Genomic DNA, 6,238 nt, shown 5'->3' with positions numbered 1-6,238 from the left:
AATGTAATAATCTGAACAATAAAGATTTAATTTAAAAAAATAAAATAAAATAAAAAATCTTAATAGTAAAAAAAAAAAAGAAAAACCCAATGTCGCCCCAATAAATTGAATAAATCAATCAATCTATAATAATAAAGCATAATATGCTAATTAGATCAGATGTCCTTCTGAACGACCTTCTGGACGAAGCCGGGGCTGCAAGGAAAGCTCGGGTGCCAGTGCTCGCTTTGGCAGCACGTATACTAAAATTGGAACGATACAGAGAAGATTAGCATGGCCCCTGCACAAGGATGACACGCAAATTCGTGAAGAGTTCCTTATTTAAAAAAAAAAAAAGAAAAGAAAAGAAAAAGAGAAAAAAAAAGAAAGCTCGGGTGCCAGAGGGAAGCCGGTGCCAGCAGCTGGGGGAAGGAAGGCCTCCTCTTGCATGAATTTCATGCATTGGGCCTCTGTAAATAAATAAAATGAAATAAAATACTAGTAGAACAGGAAAAATGAAAAGGCAAAGAACAACCAATCACAAACAACCAACTAGGCTCTAACTACAGCCAGTCAATAATTTCCTTACTTTGTTTCTGCCTTTTCTCTATAAAAACCTCTCCCCAACTCCTGCTGGTGGAGTGCTCCTAACCACTTCTCAATTCGAATTGATTCTTGCTCAAATAAACTCTTAAAATGTTTAATATGCTTCAGTTTATCTTTTAGCACACTATTCACAACTGAGCCATGTGATAGTTACTGTGTCATTAACTTCTAGTTTCCAATGTCTTATTAAAAAGCACAAAGCTATTCTTACTCTCCATCCTTTGTATATAACCTATTTTTCCATCTCTTTGTGCCAATATGAAATTACTTAATGAGATGCCTTATCATGGATCTATTTTCATCCACTATGCTGGGCTCTCGATGGGCCTTTGTAATCTAGAAATCATGTGGTTCAACTCTGGGAAATTTTCTTGAATTGTTCCTTTGATTATTTCTTCACTTTCTTTGTTTCTTTTGTTCCCTCTTTCTGGAACTCCTATAATTCAGATGTTAGACATGGACTGATCCTCTATTTTTCTCTCTTCTCTCTCTCTTCTATTTCCTTCTCTTTAACTTTATGCCCTACGTTCCTTCAGTCCTTATATTGAGCTATCATGTTTTTAATTTTTAAGAGCTCCTTTTATTTTATTAATGTTCTCCATTCTTTTTTTGTTGTTGCAAAATCCTGTTTTTGTTTTGTAGATCCCATATCTTCTCTTATCAATGATAATTGGTTTTAAAGTTTTTTCTGAGCCTCCAAGTAACTTTTGTTTGATGATTTTATATCTATCTTTCATGCTAGAAACTATCTTCAAATGGATTGCTCTTGCTGGGAAATTAGCCATAGCCTCCTATCTGTGTCCTGATTTCCCCACTTTCTTCGGCCAGTCTCTGCACAGCAGCCAAATGGATCCTCTTACAAACATGAGACAAATTAGGTCTACTCAAATCTCTCTAACTACTTGTAATCACACTGTAAATCCAATATCCTTACCATGGTGTACACGGCCGTCCTTGCTTTGCCCCCTGGCCACCTCATTTTCTGCCTTTTCACCCTGGCTCACTGCACATCACCTACACTGCAACCTTGCAGTTCCATTAGTATGTTCCTTTTGGGGGGGGGTCTTTGCACTTGCTGTTCACTCTGCTTTGAAGGTTCGTCTCATAGGTTTTCACAAGGCTCTCTCCTCACAAGGCTCTCTCCTCAGGTCATTCAAATGTCACCTCCCAGAGACTGTCCCTGAACACCTTAGTGGACAGAGTAACTTCTGTCATTCTCTAGACTTTGACTCTGTTTTATTTATTTTCATGGCCCTTCATACTTGGCCTTATGCTATGTATCTATTTGTTTATTCTCTGTGACCTCCATGAAAATGTAAAGACTCAGACTTTTGATTTTCACTCCACTATTCCCAGCACCCATGTCTTGCACATAGTTGACACTCAAAAATTATTTGTCAAATGATTAAAAAATGAATGAGAGAGTTAATGGGTGAATATAGAAAACTGGAAGCTGAGCCTGGTTTTGCACTAGCATTGGTGGAAAAAGTGAGTTCTGTCCAGGCAAACACTGGGAAATGATGCCAATGCTGGCGTGAACCCATTCTCCCTGGGCCAGCAAATGCTCCTGGGCAATCAGAAGTGAGGGTCTTTCATCGGCTCCTTGGCTCCTTATAACAACCTCTTAGAAGAGCACAAAACAAGTGGTTTCTTTGTTCTTCAAAAATTAATCCTGTTATGATTAGGAGGTAACATGAAGAATCCTTTTGCAACATGGGTCATTGGTACCTTGCCAGAAAATCACTGTGTTGCCACTTCTGTGTTGGTACCACTCTGACTGAGCTTGATGAATGGGGTCAACTTCCCTGCTCTTCATTGGGCAGAATAAGGTGTTATGACAACAGCTGTTCATCGCTCCCAATAAACCAAGGATGGTATTTGGTGCTGAGGTCAAGACAAGAACCCAACAGTCCTGAAATGTAATTCGGCTCCATTGTTACAGTCTCCATAGTTGATAAAATCCCACAGACCCTGAAAGTGTACTTAAGTATCAAATCTTCTTAGCTGAAAAAAATACATAGGTCTTTATTTACTATGTAATTCTAGTGATTGCTTTGCGATACATCTAAAACCTGAGACAACATACATTTTCAAAAGTAACTTCTGTATCTTTTGCAAATGTAATTTTTTATTACTTAAGTAATATATTTTTATTGTAGAAATCTTAGAAAAGATGGTTAAATAAACAGAAGAAAATGGAAAACATCTATAATTCTACTATACCATTAACATTATTTGTATAATTTCCAGATCCTTCTGAGAATAGGTTTGATGTCTGCACAACATTGTTAATCAGATAAGCTTCGCATTCTTATATTGTGAAGGTCCTTTCCAAAATATGAGTTATATGCAAAAATTTACACTGTCAGAGAGATACCTTTTATCAGCATATTTCTTAGCCATTAAATGCCAAACCCATCCACGAAAGTTCTGCCATTGAAAATTGCTTTAACTGTTGTTTTTCTTTTAATGAAATAACAACAACACAACAAAACAAAAAAGAGTGTGTTCCAAGCTGCTGGTAAGTAGCATCTTTCTACATAAAATAATGGCCCAAACTGGAACCCCAAAGCAACACATGTAGCTGGTAGAATATCTGTGGTTAATAATGCTTATGTAATCCAAATAAAGTTAATGGGTTTTAGGACCAATTCCAGAGATATTTAAGGTCAAATAGAACGAAATGGAAACCAGTGTTCTCTGGATCTGAGAAGATTACTATTGCAGATTGCTACTTACCCATTTCTTCTCTTTAAAGTGGGGCATTGGAACTAAAACTGTGTACAAGATGAGGGAAAATTACAATAGCCTCATGATTGGAACCCCAAAGTAAACATTACCTTTGTTTAAAAACAGAATGACAGCCAGAACCAATATTTTCTCCTTATTTATTTTTTAAACAACTAGTAAACCATTTTGAACTAATCTTTTCCCCCCTAAGGAAGTACTGAACCAAAGGGAAACATTCAGATATCACCAGGACTGAATCTAAACTCCTAGATTTTCAATTTCTGCCCTTAGCATCAGTGAGACTACACCTGGGCAGAGAGGAAGGGTTTCTGGGTCCTGCTCTGAGAGTAACTGCTGTTCTGCGTGCACCCGGCTGATCACTGCACAGTCTCTGTATCTGCTGCCGCAAAGGCTTTGGGAAGAGGGGGTGGACCACACACACAGGCTTTCTACCCTCATTGAGCTCATTGTCCAGGAAGAGATGAACATTAAACAAGTATTCGGTCCCAATTGTGATGAGTTATAAAGGAGAACAAGTTATTTATTATTTAAGAAGTGAATAACTGGAGAACTAATCCAGTCTCCAGGCCTCAGGCTCCCGAGGAAGCCTTCTCTCTTGAGCACCAGATCTCTTTACCCAAGTTCCTGTAGATCAGCAGTTCTCAACCTGTGGGTCGCGACCCCTTTGGGGGTCGAACGACCCTTTCACAGGGCTCGCCTAAGACCATCGGAAAACACATATATAATTACATATTGTTTTTGTGATTAATCACTATGCTTTAATTATGTTCAATTTGTAACAATGAAATTGGGGGTCACCACAACATGAGGAACTGTATTAAGGGGTCGCGGCATTAGGAAGGTTGAGAACCACTGCTGTAGATGATCTGAGCTTCTGTGACCTAGAGACGCTCAAATCTAACATGCCCAAACAGAACTCATTAACCTCACCCCACCTCCTAAATTTGCTATTCCTCTTAAGTTCCTTTTGTAAATAACTGCACTATCCTCCCAGTTGCCAAGGCTAGAAAACTGAAAATCAGGCTTTATCCTCCTCCTGCCTTCCCCTCCACATCCAATCAAACACTAAATTCTGTTGTTTTGCCTCTTTGACTCAATCCCCATCTTGAGCAGCCCCACTGACACCATCTTATAGACTTGTTTCTTTCCTAAATTATTGTCTCTGATGGCTTGTCCTATCACCAATCTTGTCTCCCACCAATTCATGCTGTGCCCTGCCACAGGGGGGATTTTCTGCCATGCAACTCAGTCACACTTCTTACTCTCCAGTGGCGCCTCTCTGTGGTAGGACATCGAGCTCCTAGGTATGGCCTATGAAGCCATTCAATGTTAAGCCCCTCTCTCAATCCTGTGAAAGGTATTTCTTGCCATTTCTCTTTGTTTTTTCTCCATCTTGCTCTGCCAGCACCATTCACACTAGAGCAAGGATGTTCAAGAAATAAGCTGAATACACAGTTCTGAGTCACATTCTCAGAGAAGTATATTTTTCTTGGTTACTCACGACGCTCATGTTTTGGGGTAAATGGGAGGGTCCTTAGCGCCAGTGTAGCTCATGATGACCTCACTCTGGCTGGGACTTTTCTGAAAGTTTGCCAGTTGGTGGAAGGCGCAGAGCTGTGCCTTCTGAAGGAGCCTATACAGATGTGTGAGAGGAACACCTGTTTTGTTCTCAAGGTCACTGTTTCAGAGGATTGTTAAGACTTCCGTTTTCAGCCAGAGGATCTGCCTGCCATTGAGAACGTCCCCATATCACCGGGCCTGCCACTGAGGTCGTTTCCATAGAGAGACACCATGGCCAGTTTTACATTGGTTTCAAAAGCTTTCAACTAGAGACAACCCTGAGGGAGGACAAAATGGCGGCGGAATAGATGGATGTGTCCCAAGCCTTGCCCCGGAGCAGACAGAATGAGCAGCTGAAACGAATAACATCTACCCTGAGTTGGTGAAGGACGCTCAGCTGGTGAGACAATTTGCAGCCAGGAAGGGCAGAGGACCCCTGGAGAAAGGTAAAATCAAGGATCTGGGGAGGAGAGATCTGCCAGACCTCTGAGCCCAGAGGGTCAAAGGGAAACTGCACGGCACCAAGCTGCGTCCCTTGGGACAGGCACAGCATCTGACTGTGGGAAAGAGGTCCGCAGGACTGCTGGTGACAGGGGATTCTGGATCTGGGTCCACAGTCACGAAAGACTGAGCCCAGAAAAGGGTTAGAAAACCTATTTGAGGAAATAATGTGAGAAAATTTCCCTGATGTGGGGAAGAAAAAAATCACACAAGCACAGAGAGTCCCAAACTAAATGAACCTGAAAAGACCCACACCAAGACACGTCATAATTACAATGGCAAATGTTCAGGACAAAGAGAGAATCTTAAAGGCTGCAAGAGAGAGACGGAAAGTTACGTACAAGGGATCTCCCATTAGATTATCAAATGATTTCCCAACAGAAACACATCAGGCCAGAAAAGAATGGATGGAAATTTATAAAGTGATGCAAAGCAAGGGACAGAATCCACAAATACTCTATTCAGCAAGGTTATCATTCAAAATTGAAGGAGAAAATAAGGAGCTTCACAGTAAAAAACAAAACAAAACAAAAAAACGCTAAGGGAGATTATCACTACCAAGCCAGCAATGCAAGAAATGCTAAAGGGACTGGTGTAAAAAGGAGAAATAAAAAGGCAAGAAGGAACACAGGCACAAAAAATAAAAATGGCTACAAACAAGCACCTGTCAATAACAACTTTAAATGTAAATGGAATAAATGCTCCAATCAAAAGACATCGAGTGGCTGAATGAATGAAAAAAACATGACCCATATATATGATGTTTACAAGAGACCCACCCAATGCAGGAGCACCCAAATACATAAAGAAACTCCTGGAAGATATCAAGGGAGAGATCAAC

General features: G+C 40.4%; 1 non-coding gene across 1 annotated transcript; it reads left to right on the top strand.

Moving 5' to 3' along the window:
• The first annotated feature begins 218 nt into the window (after nt 1-218).
• On the top strand, nt 219-325 carry LOC132228852 (U6 spliceosomal RNA). Its single transcript, XR_009451463.1, has one exon. It is a non-coding gene; the product is annotated as a U6 spliceosomal RNA (small nuclear RNA).
• The last annotated feature ends 5,913 nt before the right edge of the window (nt 326-6,238 follow it).

Source organism: Myotis daubentonii, chromosome 2 (assembly GCF_963259705.1).
Source record: "Myotis daubentonii chromosome 2, mMyoDau2.1, whole genome shotgun sequence".
Classification (NCBI taxonomy): Eukaryota; Metazoa; Chordata; class Mammalia; order Chiroptera; family Vespertilionidae; genus Myotis; species Myotis daubentonii.
Note: the sequence above shows the minus strand (reverse complement) of the source record. Positions and strands in the feature narration are given on the sequence as shown.